This window comes from Eriocheir sinensis, unplaced genomic scaffold, assembly GCF_024679095.1.
Source record: "Eriocheir sinensis breed Jianghai 21 unplaced genomic scaffold, ASM2467909v1 Scaffold234, whole genome shotgun sequence".
NCBI lineage: Eukaryota > Metazoa > Arthropoda > Malacostraca > Decapoda > Varunidae > Eriocheir > Eriocheir sinensis.
Window position 1 is genome coordinate 365856 of NW_026111537.1, and position 14564 is coordinate 380419.

Genomic DNA, 14564 nt, shown 5'->3' on the forward strand with positions numbered 1-14564 from the left:
TAAGCTAGTTAAATTCAGATTCATCAAAGACATAGGCAAGAATTGGTTTACCAGTAAAGTGGTGGATGAGTGGAACAGGCTTGGGAGTCATGTTGTGGGTGCCAATACCATAGATGCACTGAAGAAGAGTTTGGATAAATTCATGGATAGTGAGGTTAGGTGCGGTTAAACTTACAGGAACTGCCTTGTATACAATGTATAGGCCTACCGGCCTCTTGCAGACTCCTTACGTTCTTATGTTCTTTTGTTGTTGTTGTTGTTGTTGTTGTTGTTGTTCTTGTTCTTGTTCTTCTTCTTTTTCTTCCTCTTTTTAATAATTTCTTCGTATAATTAATGATCGCTTTGTCCTTCCATTTAGTTATCGATATGTTTCTCTGTCTCTATCTTGCACTTCCTTTAGATAATTAGTCTCCCTTCCTTCCTCTTACTTCCTCACTCCCTCTTTATGCCTCCTTTTATTTTTTTCCCATTCCGTTCTTTCTATCAATGGTCTAATGTCGGCTGCAATTAGTTTAACGTCGGTGGTTGTAAAAGCATCCGAGTCTATTATAGATGAAAATATCCGTGACCACCTAGACTCCTAGAGAAACAGCCTGATCAATGGCCCCCACCATGGGTTCATTAATCAAGGCTAGATCTTGTCTGACTTTATTTATTTTTTATTTTTACAAAAAGTGGCAAATATGTAAGGACGACAGTTATGATATTGTATATCTTAATTTTAGTAAAGCATTCGACAGAGAACCTCACCAATAACTTTGACAACAATTAAAGCCCATGGGTTTGAAGGTAGATGGATCATGGTGTGGTTCAGTGACAGGAAGCAGAGTTCTGGGTTGAGGTAGTACATGGGGATAATGGGATTGGGTTCGAGGTACTAAGTCTGATGCAAATATCAAGATACTTTGGGTGGAGCAGGTGCGGGAATTCCCTACCCGGCACCATTGTCGCTTCAACCACAACAAGGCATACAATTTTATATGTCGGTTGTTTAGTATTTGACATATTTTTTATATTTTTTTTATATGGTAAAACAAGTCTATATTATGTTGTGAATGTATCGCATTTTAGGATATTAACGAGGATTTATGTATGGAAATGAATTCAACCGTGTGCTACCCAGCAACGTTGTCATGTCTATGGTCAAGGTCGCCGGGTGACCCCCTGTGGACCTCGGGTTGCCCCGGGCCATTATTCCCTGGTAGAGAGGAAGCGGGTGAGAGAGGGGGAGGGAAGGTAGCGGTAGCCAAGGTCCAGCCCATGAGACAGATGCAAGGATTTCTTGACAACATTTTATCAGTGTCTTTTTACCGATACCCTCGCTACACTTGACCCGATAAAAACAGTTCTATTTTGTGAGCTTTGTTCTCCGTTCATTTTGCAATTGGCAAGGAACCCATAATATGGCCCCTCGGGCCAAATTTGTGGCTTTACCGTGTAGCAGCGACGGGCCAAATTTGTGCCATGATATAAACCCCCCAAAAATAGATGATGCATAAACCAATCACAAAACGCTTTGATATATATTATGAAATGATTTGTGTGAGTGATGATTTTTTTCACATTTTTCTCGCTTAGAAGAACCATTAAGAAACATGATCCCTACGGCTACAGGGTTAATAGTCCCCTCATATCCTTGTGTATCCGTGTTATTTCCTTCACCTCGTTCTCCACTGCTCTCCCTCTCTCTCTGTCCCATTCCCGGTCTCCCTCAATCCTCTCTCTCACCTCCCAACCCTCCCTCCCTCCCAGCCACTGTCACTCCCTTAATCCCATAATCGTCACTCCCTTAATCCCCATAATCTTTCATCTGCTCCACGAGGTCTGTTTTTTTCTTCTTTTTAAAGGAGGAGGAGGAGGAACAAAGAAACACAAAGAGAGAACAAACAACAGCAGGCCTGCTGGTCCTTGCGAGGCTGTGTGTGATAAGCTACACTAACTATCTAATCAAAGGTGGAAGGTGAAGGACAGCAAAGGCGAAGGCCGTGGTGAGCAGATCAGGGAAGTAAAGTAACGGAACAGGCCGAGGCAGCAACACTATAATATAGTCGCCAAGTTAGTCAGTTCGGGGCCTCGCCATTCGCGCCAATCCTGGGCAGAATCTTGGCGGTTCAGTCTCCTTCCTTCGCCCTGTCAACTTCCCACTTTCGTCACATCACTTTCCTTCCTTCCCTCGTTCCTTCCTTCCTTCCTTCCTTCCTTCCCTCGTTGTTGCTTTCCTTCCTTCCTTCCCTCGTTCCTTCCTTCGTCCTGTCATCTTTCTCCATCCTCCCTTCCTCCTGTCACCTTCCCCCCTTTATTCCTCCCTTCCTCTGTCACCTTCCTTTGGCCTTCGTTCTGCCATCCTTGATCCAACAAAAACGGTCTCCGGCGCCTTCACTGTCGGCAAATTTCGATATTTTACACGATAGCCCCTCGTCAATGTCATTTACGTACACTAAAAACAGAACAGGTCCGAACATCGACCCCTGTGGAACACCGGTTTTGACATCTCGCATGTCAGATAACATAAGAACATAAGAACGTTGGAATCTGCAAGAGGCTGGTAGGCCTATACAAGGCAGTTCCTTTGACCCTAAACTCCCGTGTATCTAACCCCACCTAGTATCGCTGTCCATGAATTTATCTCATCTATTTTTAAATGTGACAATTGTATTGGCACTCACCACATGACTGCTAAGCCTATTCCACTCATTCACAACCCTGTTGGTAAACAAATTTTTGCCTGTGTCCCTGTTAAATCTGAATTTATCCAGTTTAAACCCATTACTTCGTGTCCTACCCGGTTCTCTTACCAACAAAACCTTATCAATATCTCCCTTATTAAAGCCCTTCATCCATTTATAAACCTCGATCATGTCTCCACGCACCCTTCGCCTTTCTAGAGAATGCAAGTTTAACTGTTTTAGTCTTTCCTTGTATGGCAAGTTTATCAACCCCTGAATCATCTTAGTCATCCTCCTCTGCACTGATTCTAACATTTTGATATTCATTCTATAGTAAGGTGACCAGAACTGAACCGCATAGTCAAGATGAGGTCTAACTAATGCTAAATATAGTTTGAGGAAGACTTCGGCGCTTCTGTTGCTTACGCTCCTTGAAATAAATCCCAGTACCCTATTTGCTCGATTTCTAGCTTGAATGCATTGTGCCCTTGGACGGAGATCAGAGCTCACTATCACCCCTAAATCTCTCTCGCACCCAGACCTGCTTATGAGAGTCTCATTTAAGCAATAGTTGTGAGAGGGGTTGTTCCTACCTACACTCAGAATACTGCACTTCCCTACAATGAACTCCATCTGCCATTTATCCGCCCAGTCATACAATCTGTTTAGCTCATCCTGGAGAATACTAGCGTCCTGATCCGACTCAATTACTCTACCGATCTTGGTATCATCTGCAAATTTACTGACATCACTACTAATTCCTGTATCTAAATCATTGATATAAATAATAAACAAGAGTGGACCTAATACCGAACCTTGTGGGACCCCACTCGTAACACATCCCCAGTCAGATATTTTACCATTGATTTGCACTCTTTGCTTGCTATTGCTAAGCCACGCCTTGACCCAGTTCAAAACCTTATCCTCTACACCGTGAGCCTGTAATTTCAGCAACAGTCGTTGGTGAGGAACTTTGTCAAACGCTTTACTAAAATCAAGATAGATTACATCATAGTTTTCATCTCTGTCTTCCGCCTCAAATACTTTACTGTAGAGGGACAAGACATTAGTGAGGCATGACCTACCTTTCGTGATCCCATGCTGCGAGTCATGAATTAAGCTGTGTTTCTCTAGATGCTCCCGAATGTTCCTGGCTATTATGGACTCCAGCATCTTGCCTATAACCGATGTTAAGCTAATTGGGCGATAGTTTGAAGCAACCGACCTGTCCCCCTTTTTGAAAATCGGCGTCACATTAGCTACTTTCCATAAGCTGGGCACATAGCCAGTATTTACCGATATCTTAAAGATGTCGGTTAGATGGACCACTGATTACATAACCTAATTCCTTTAATACCCTCGGAAATATCCCGTCAGGACCTGGCGACTTGTTCTTCTTAGGCTTATCTATCTCATCCTGAACTATTTGCCTGGTAATGATTATATCCCTCAATTTATCGCCATCCCCGCCCTCGTACTCCTGAACCCTTCCCGGAATAGTCGTTTGATCCTCTTGTGTGAATACTGAAAGGAAGTAGTCGTTCAACAATGTGCTCATATTTTCGTAATTTTCTAATAGCTCCCTTGTGTTTGTTTTCAGCGGTCCAATTTCCTCCCGTGTTTTTGTTCTATACATCTGAAAGAAGGCCTTAGGCTTACTTTTCGCCTCATTTGCAACTTTTATCTCATAATATCTTTTTGCTATCCTGGTGTTTTTCTTCACTAATCTAGATAGTTCGACATACCGGCCCCTGAGATGTGTCTCACCATTCTTTATTTTCTGATAAATTCCCTTCTTTAACCCTATCTCGTGTTTTAGTCCACGAGTCATCAACTTAGGATCATTGTTTTCTTTTCTAAGTGTTCGCTGTGGTATATGCTGTCCTTGCCCCTCTGGTATTACTCTAACTAGATTATTGTAAGACATTTCTACCTGGTTCTCCTGGCTCTCATATATCCCTAAATTACCCCAGTATATCCCTTCAAGATGTCTTCGAATCCCCTCGTAATTTGCTCTTCTAAAATCTGGCACTAACACTGGGTTTGGTTCGCGGGATACTGCCCACTCAAAGCTAAAACAAACCGTTTTGTGGTCACTATTTTCTATCTCTCCGCCCACATCCAGCTCATGTAGCAAGTTTCCATTATTCGTTAGGACTAAGTCTAATATGTTTTCCCCTCTGGTAGGCTCAGTAACTGCCTGCTTAAGGAAGTTATCTTGTATAACTTCAAGAAAATCCTCTACTTCCAGGTCAAACACTAGGTCTTCCCAGTCTACATTCCTATAATTAAATCCCCCATTACGCAGACATTTTTACTTCTACTCGCCCTGCCAATCTCCTGTATTAGAATGGCACTTCGATATTGAGGAGCAGATAAAAGCACATCGATATTGAGGAGCAGATGAAAGCACATCGATATTGAGGAGCAGATGAAAGCACATCGATATTGAGGAGCAGATGAAAGCACATCGATATAGAGGAGCAGATGAAAGCACCTCGATATTGAGGAGCAGATGAAAGCACCTCGATATTGAGGAGCAGATGAAAGCAAATCGATATTGAGGAGCAGATGAAAGCACCTTGATATTGAGGAGCAGATGAAAGCACCTTGATATTGAGAAACAGATTAAAGCACACCGATAATGAGGAGCAGATAAATGCACCTCTATATTGAGGAGCAGATGAAAGCACATCGATAATGAGGAGCAGATGAAAGCATCTTGATATTGAGGAGCAGATGAAAGCACCTCGATATTGAGGAGCAGATGAAAGCACCTCCATATTGAGGAACAGATGAAAGCACCTCGATATTGAGGAGCAGATGAAAGCACATCGATATTGAGGAGCAGATGAAAGCACCTCGATATTAAGGAGCAGGTGAAAGCATATCGACACTGGAAAGCAAGTTAAAGCACCTCGATATTGAGTAGCAGATTAAAGCACATCGATATTAAGGAGCAGGTGAAAGCATATCGACACTGGAAAGCAAGTTAAAGCACCTCGATATTGAGTAGCAGATTAAAGCACATCGATATCGAGGTGCAGATGAAAGCACATCGATATTGAGGAGCAGATGAAAGCACCTCGATATTGGGGAGCAGGTGAAAGCACATCGATATTGAGGAGCAGATGAAATCACCTAAATATTGAGCAGCAGATGATAGCACCTCCATATTGAGGAGCAGATGAAAGCATCTCGTTATTGACGAGCACATGATAGCACCTTGATATTGAGGAGCAGATGAAAGCACCTCGATATTGAGGAGCAGATGAAAGCACCTCCATATTGAGGAGCAGATGAAAGCACCTCGATATTGAGGAACAGATGAAAGCAGTTTGATATTAAGGAGCACATGATAGCACCTCGATATTGAAGAGCACATGATACCACCTCCATATTGATGAGGAGATAAAAGCAGCTTGATATTGAGGAGCAGACGAAAGCACCTCGATATTGAGGAACAGATGAAAGCACATCGATATTGAGGAGCAGATGATAGCACCAAGATATTGAAGAGCAGATGAAAGCACATCGATATTGAAGAGCAGATGATAGCACCTCGATATTGATGAGCAGATGAAAGCACCTTGTTATTGAGGAGCAGATGAAAGTACCTCGATATTGATGAGCAGATGAAAGCTCCTTGATATTGATGACCAGATGAAAGCACAAGGATATTGAGGAGCAGATGAAAGCACCTCTATATTGAGGAGCAGATGAAAGAACCTCGATATTGAGGAGCAGATGAAAGCACATCGATATTGAGGAGCAGAAGAAAGCACCTTGCTATTGAGGAGCAGAATAAAGCACCTTGATATTGAGGAGCAGATGAAAACGCCTTGATATTGAGGAGCAGATGAAAGCACCTCGATACTGAGGAGCATATGAAAGCACATCGGTATTGAGGAGCAGATGAAAGCAACTTGATATTGAGGGGCAGATGTAAACAGCTCCCTATTGATTAGCAGATGAAAGCACCTCGATATTGAGGAGCATATGAAAGCACATCGATATTGAAGAGCAGATGAAAGCAACTTGATATTGAGGGGCAGATGTAAACAGCTCCCTATTGATTAGCAGATGAAAGCACCACGATATTGAGGAGCAGATGATAGCACCTCGATATTAAGGAGCAGATGAAAGCACCTCGATATTGATGAGCAGATGAAAGCACATCGATATTTAGGAGCAGATGAAAGCACATCGATATTGAGGAGCAGATAAAATCACCTCGATATTGAGGAGCAGATGAGACCACCTCAATTTTGGGGAGCAGGTGAAAGCACATTGATATTGAGGAGCATTTGAAAGCACATCGATATTGAGGAGCAGATGAAAACACATCGATATTGAGGAGCAGATGATAGCACCTCGATATTAAGGAGCAGATGAAAGCACCTCGATATTGATGAGCAGATGAAAGCACATCGATATTTAGGAGCAGATGAAAGCACATCGATATTGAGGAGCAGATAAAATCACCTCGATATTGAGGAGCAGATGAGACCACCTCAATTTTGGGGAGCAGGTGAAAGCACATTGATATTGAGGAGCATTTGAAAGCACATCGATATTGAGGAGCAGATGAAAACACATCGATATTGAGGAGCAGATGAAAACACATCGATATTGAGGAGCAGATGAAAACACATCGATATTGAGGAGCAGATGAAAGCACCTCGATATTGAGGAGCAGTTGAAAGCACCTCGATGTTGAGGAACAGATGAAAGCACCTCGATGTTGAGGAACAGATGAAAGCACCTCGATGTTGAGGAACAGATGAAAGCACCTCGATGTTGAGGAACAGATGAAAGCACATCGATGTTGAGGAGCAGGTGAAAGCACATCGATATTGGGGAACAAGTGAATGCACATCGATATTGAGGAGCAAGTGAAAGCACTTTTATATTGAGGAGCAAATGAAAGCACCTTGATATTGAGGAGCAGATGAAAGCACATCGATATTGAGGAGCAGATAAAAGCACATCGATATTGGGGAGCGGGTGAAAGCACCTTGATATTGAGGAGCAGATGAAAGCACCTTGATATTGAGGAGCAGATGAAAGCACCTCGATATTGAGGAGCATGTGAAAGCACATCAATATAGGAGCAGATGAAAAAACCTTGATATTGAGGAGCAGATGAAAGCACCTTGATATAGAGGAGCAGATGAAAGCACTTCGATATTGAGGAGCATATGAAAGCACCTTGATATTGAGGATCAGATAAAAGCACCTTGATATTAAGGAGCATATGAAAGCACCTTGATATTGACGAACATATGAAAGCACCTCGATATTGAGCACCAAATGAAAGCACATCGATATCGAGGAGCATATGATAACACCTCGATATTGAGGACTAGATGAAAGCACCTCGATATTGAGGAGCAGATGATAGTACCTCGATATTGAGGAGCAGATGAAAGCAAATCGATAATGAGGAGCAGATGAAAGCACCTTGAAATTGAGGAGCAGATGAAAGCACCTCGATATTGAGGAGCAGATGAAAGCAAATCGATAATGAGGAGCAGATGAAAGCTCCTTGATATTGAGGAGCAGATGATAGCACCTCTTTATTAATGAGCAGATGAAAGCACCTCAATATTGAGGAGCAGATAAAAGCACCTCGATATTGAGGAGCAGATGATAGCACCTCGATATTAATGAGCAGATGAAAGCAACTCGATATTGAGGAGCAGATAAAAGCACCTCGATATTGAGGAACAGACGAAAGCACATCGATATTCAGGAACAGATGAAAGCACCTCGATATTGAAAAGATGAAAGCACATCGATATTGAAAAGATGAAAGCACCTCGATATTGAAAAGATGAAAGCACATCGATATTGAGGAGCAGATGAAAGCTCCTCGATATTGAGAAGATGAAAGCATATTGATATTGAAGAGCAGATGAAAGCACCTCGATATTAATCAGAAGATGAAAGCACATCGATATTGAGGAGCAGATTAAAGCATCTTGATATTGAGGAGCAGATGAAAGCAAGTCGATATTGAGGAGCAGATGAAAGCACCTCGATATTGAGGAGCAGGTGAAAGCACATCGATATTGAGGAGCACCTGATAGCACTTCGATATTGAGGAACAGGTGAAAGCACCTCGATGTTGAGAAGGAGATGAAAGCACCTTGATATTGAGGAGCACATGATAGCATCTCGATATTGAGGAGCACATGATACCACCTCGATATTGAGGTGCAGATGAAAGCACATAGATATTGAGGAGCAGATGATAGCATCTCGATATTGATGAGCAGATGAAAGCACCTCGATATTGAGGAGCAGATGAAAGCACCTCGACATTAAGGAGTAGATGAAAGCACTTCGATATTGAGGAGCAGATGAAAGCACCTCGATATTATGGAGTAGATGAAAGCACCTCGATATTGATAAGCAGATGATACCGAGGAGCAGATGAAAGCACCTTGATATTAAGGAGCAGATGAAAGCACATTGATATAGAGGAGCAGATGAAAGCACCTTGATATTAAGAAGCAGATGAAAGCACATCGATATTGAGGATCAGATGAAAGCACCTTGATATTGAGGAGCAGATGAAAGCACCTTGATATTGAGGAGCAGATGAAAGCACCTCGATGTTGAGGAGCAGATGAAAACAGCTCAATATTGAGGAGCAGATGAAAGCACCTTGATATTGAGGAGCAGATGAAAGAACATAGATATTGAGGAGCAGATGAAAGCATCTTGATATAGAGGAGCAGATGAAAGCACCTTGATATTGAGGACCAGATCAAAGCACCTTGATATTGAGGAGCAGATGAAAGCACATCGATATTGAGGAGCAGATGAAAGCACCTCGATATTGAGGAGCAGATAAAATCACCTCGATATTGAGGAGCAGATGAGACCACCTCAATTTTGGGGAGCAGGTGAAAGCACATTGATATTGAGGAGCAGTTGAAAGCACCCAGCTATTGAAGAGCAGATGAAAGCACATCGATATTGAAGAGCAGATGAAAGCACCTTGATATTGAGAAGCAGATGAAAGCACTTTGATATTGAGGAGAAGATGAAAGCACCTTGATATTGAGGACCAGATCAAAGCACCTTGATATTGAGGAGCAGATGAAAGCAGCTCAATATTGAGGAGCAGCTGAAAGCACCTCGTTTTTGAGGATCAGATGATATCACCTCGATACTGATGAGCAGATGAAAGCACATCGATACTGGGGAGCAGATGAAAGCACATCGATATTGAGGAGCAGATGAAAGCACATCGATATTGAGGTGCAGATGGAAGAACCTCGATATTGAGGAGCAGGTGAAAGCACATCGAGATTGGGGAGCAGGTGAAAGAACCTAGATATTGAGGAGCAGATGAAAGCACCTTGATATTAAGGAGCAGATGAAAGCACCTTCATATTAGGGAGCAGATTAAAGCACCTCGATATTGAGGAGCAGGTGAGCGCACATCGATATTGAGGAGCATATGAAAGCACCTTGATTTAGAGGAGCAAATGAAATCACTTTGATATTAAGGACCAAATGAAAGCACATCGATATTGAGGAGCAGATGAAAGCACCTTCATATTGAGAAACAGATGAAAGCACATCGTTAACGAGGAGCCGATGAAAACACCTCCATATTGAGGAGCAGATGATAGCACCTCGATATAGAGGAGCAGATGAAAGCACATAGATAATGAGGAGCAGATGATAGCACCTTGATATTGAGGAGCAGATGAAACCATCTCGATATTGAGGAGCAGATGATAGCACATCAATATTGAGGAGAAGATAAAAGCACATTGATATTGAGGAGCAGATGAAAGCACCTTGATATTGAGGAGCAGATGATAGCACCTCGATATTGATGAGCAGATGAAAGCACATCGATATTGAGGAGCAGATTAAAGCACCTTGATATTGAGGAGCAGGTGAAAGCACATCGATATTGAGGATCAGATGAAAGCACATTGATACTGTGGAGCAGATAAAAGCAAATTGATATTGAGGAGCAGATGAAAGCACATAGATATTAAGGAGCAGATGAAAGCACCTTGATATTGAGGAGCAGATGAAAGCACATAGACATTGAGGAGCAGATGAAAGCACCTTCATAATGAGGAGCAGATGAAAGCACATAGATATTGAGGAGCAGATGAAAGCACCTTGATAATGAGGAGCAGATGAAAGCACCTTGATATTGAAGAGCAGATGAAAGCACCTTGATACTGTGGAGCAGATAAAAGCAACTTGATATTGAGGAGTAGTAGAAAGCTCCTAGATACTGAGGAGCAGATGCAAGCGCATAGATATTGAGGAGCAGATGAAAGCACCTTGATAATGAGGAGCAGATGAAAGCACCTTGATATTGAGGAGCAGATGAAAACAATCATTACTGAGGAGCAGATGAAAGCACCTCGTTATTGAGGAGCAGATGGTAGCATCTCGATATTGATGAGCAGATGAAAGCATATCGATTTTGAGGATCAGATGATAGCACCTCGATATTGATGAGCAGATGAAAGCACATCGATATTGAGGAGCAGATGATAACACCCCGATATTAATGAGCAGATGAAAGCACATCGATATTGAGGAGCAGATGAAAGCACCTTGATATTAAGGAGCAGATGAAAGCACCTTTATATTAGGGAGCAGATGAAAGCACCTCGATATTGAGGAGCATGTGAACGCACATCGATATTGAGGAGCAGGTGAAAGCACATCGAAATTGGGGACCAGGTGAAAGAACCTAGATATTGAGGAGCAGATGAAAGCACCTTGATATTAAGGAGCAGATGAAAGCACCTTTATATTAGGGAGCAGATGAAAGCACCTCGATATTGAGGAGCATATGAACGCACATCGATATTGAGGAGCAGATGAAAGCACCTTGATATAGAGGAGCAGATGAAAGCACCTTGTTATTGAGGAGCAGATGAAAGCACCTTGATATTGAGGAGCAGATGAAAGCACCTTGATATAGAGGAGCAGATGAAAGCACCTCGATATTGAGGAGCAGATGAAAGAACCTTGATATTGAGGAGCACATGATAGCACCTCGGTATTGAGGAGCGGATGAAAGCTCATCGATATTGAGTAGCACATGAAAGCACCTTGATATTGAGTAGCACATGATAGCACCTTGATATTGAGGAGCAGATGAAAGCACGTCGATATTGAGGAGCAGACGAAAGTTCATCGATATTGAGGAGCAGATGAAACCACACTGATATTGGGGAGCGGGTGAAAGCACCTTGATATTGAGGAAGAGATGAAAGCACCTCGATATTGAGGAGCAGATGAAAGCACCTTGATACTGAGGAGCAGATGAAAGCACCTTGATATAGAGGAGCAGATGAAAGCACCTCGATAATGAGGAGAAGATGAAAGCACCTTGATATTGAGGAGCAGATGAAAGCACCTTGATACTGAGGAGCAGATGAAAGCACCTTGATATTGAGGAGCATATGAAAGCACCTTGATACTGAGGAGCAGATGAAAGCACCTTGATATTGAGGAGCAGATGAAAGCACCTTGATACTGATGAGCAGATGAAAGTACCTTGATATTGAGGAGCAGATGAAAGCATCTCGATAATAATGAGCATATGAAAGCACATCGATATTAAGAAGCTAGTGAAAGCACCTTGATATTGAGGAGCAGATGAAAGCACCTTGATATTGAGGAGGAAGTGAAAGCACCTTGTTATTGAGGAGCAGATGAAAGCACCCTGATATTGAGGAGCAGATGAAAGCAGCTTGATATTGAAAAGCAGATGAAAGCACATCGATATTGGGTAGCAGATGAAAGCACTTCGATACTGAGGAGCAGAATAAAGCAACCCGATATTGAGGAGCAGATGAAAGCACCTCAATATTGATTAGCAGATGAAAGCCACTCGATATTGAGGAGCAGATGAAAACACCTCGTTATTGAGGAGCAGATGAAAGCACTTCGATATTGAGGAGCAGATGAAAGCACCTCGTTATTGAGGAGCAGATGAAAGCACCTCGATATTGAGGAGCAGATAAAAGCACCTCGATATTGAGGAGCAGGTGAAAGCTCTTCGATATTGAGGAGCAGATGAAAGCACCTCGATATTGATGAGCAATTGAAAGCACCTCGTTATTGAGGAGTAGATGAAAGCACCTCGATATTGAGGAGCAGATAAAAGCACCTCGATATTGAAGAGCAGATGAAAGTACTACGATATTCAGTTTGCTCCCGACGCAGCGAAATGACGGTCGATTCTATATATGAAGGAGTTGACGGTATTCGAATTTACTTATTCTTTGGGAAGATATTTCCAGTGGGGGATGACTCGGATCGAAAAGAAACTCCTTCCAATGTCTTTTTCATCGACTCGACTGAATGGGTAAACCGTTATTTATAGATCTTGAGTTGGTTTGCAGTTCAAAGAATTGGAGTAGTCGACGCTATTGAACTTTTTCAGGTACTTGAAGACTTGAATCACATTCTCTCGTAGACGTCTTTTCTCCAGTGTAAAGAGATTGAGTCGTTTGAGTCGTTCCTCGTACGGTTATGCCCTTAAGGTTGTAATCATCTTCGTGGCGCGTCGTTGAATCCTTTCCAGTAAAACAATGTCCTTTCTGTAATTAGGAGTCCAGAATTGTACTGCATACTCGAGGTGCGGTCTTGATTTGGAGTTATACAAGGATAGCATCACGTCTGGCGCCTTGCACTCGAACTTTCTCGCTATGATTCCGAACATAGTGTTTGGCTTGTTATATGCTTTCTTTTTACAGTGATTCACGTGTTTCTGGTCATTCCTGATAGTGACTCCAAGATCCTTTTCCTCCTGCATCGCCTGCAGATGTTTCCCATTCAAGATGTTTTTGTAGTTATTATTTCTGGACCCAATGTGGATGATTTTGCATTTGTCATCATTAAAGGACATTTGCCGTTTTTCCGACCATTCGATAATTTAATTGAGGTCTTTCTGTATGATTTCGCAGTCGGTCTTTGTAAGGGCCTTTCCACTCACCTATGTGTCATCAACAAATTTCGATATTGTGGATTTCAGTTGTGTTTCGAGGTCATTGATATATATATATATATATATATATATATATATATATATATATATATATATATATATATATATATATATATATATATATATATATATATATATATATATATATATATATATATATATATATATATATATATATATATATATATATATATATATATATATATATATACGTGGAGGTATTAAGGGTGGAGAGGCCCACAGCCCCGAGCGCGCTGTACTGGTAAGTGAAGGCAGTTCTCGTGGCCTCAGCTGTCAAATCGGCCGCCATATTGTTCAAGCCGTGAGGTACGAATACGAGGGTGTAGCGCGCCTAACATGGTAGCCGCTTGCCCTTAGAGTACCGCATCCATGGAGTACCGTAATGTTTTTATTTTATCTTCTTACTGTTTTCCAGCACTTTAACATGCAGGCGGATGAAATTAAAATAATTTCGTAATTTATTAGTGTAAATATACTGTAACAGGTAAGAAAGTACTGTCTTCGCTCTAATTTTCATTCTGTGGAACATCATCTCTCCTCCTCTAAACCTCACCTTCTCTTCCTTACCGAAACACAGGTTTCTGAGGCTACTGACAGCAATCTCTACTCTGTTCCCTCCTACTATCTCTATCCTAAATTTCAATCCAAAGCTGGATGTTGCGCCTACGTGCGCAACGACATCACTTGCTCTCGTGCCCACGACCTTGACTCTTCTGAATTTTCCACCATCTGGTTAAGACTTCACTGTCATTCTATTACTAAATACATCTGTGCTGTTTATCTCTCACCTAACTCTACCAACTATGTAAAATTCTTTGACTATTTGAATTCTAAAGTGGAGCACATCTTGACCCACTCTCCCTTCG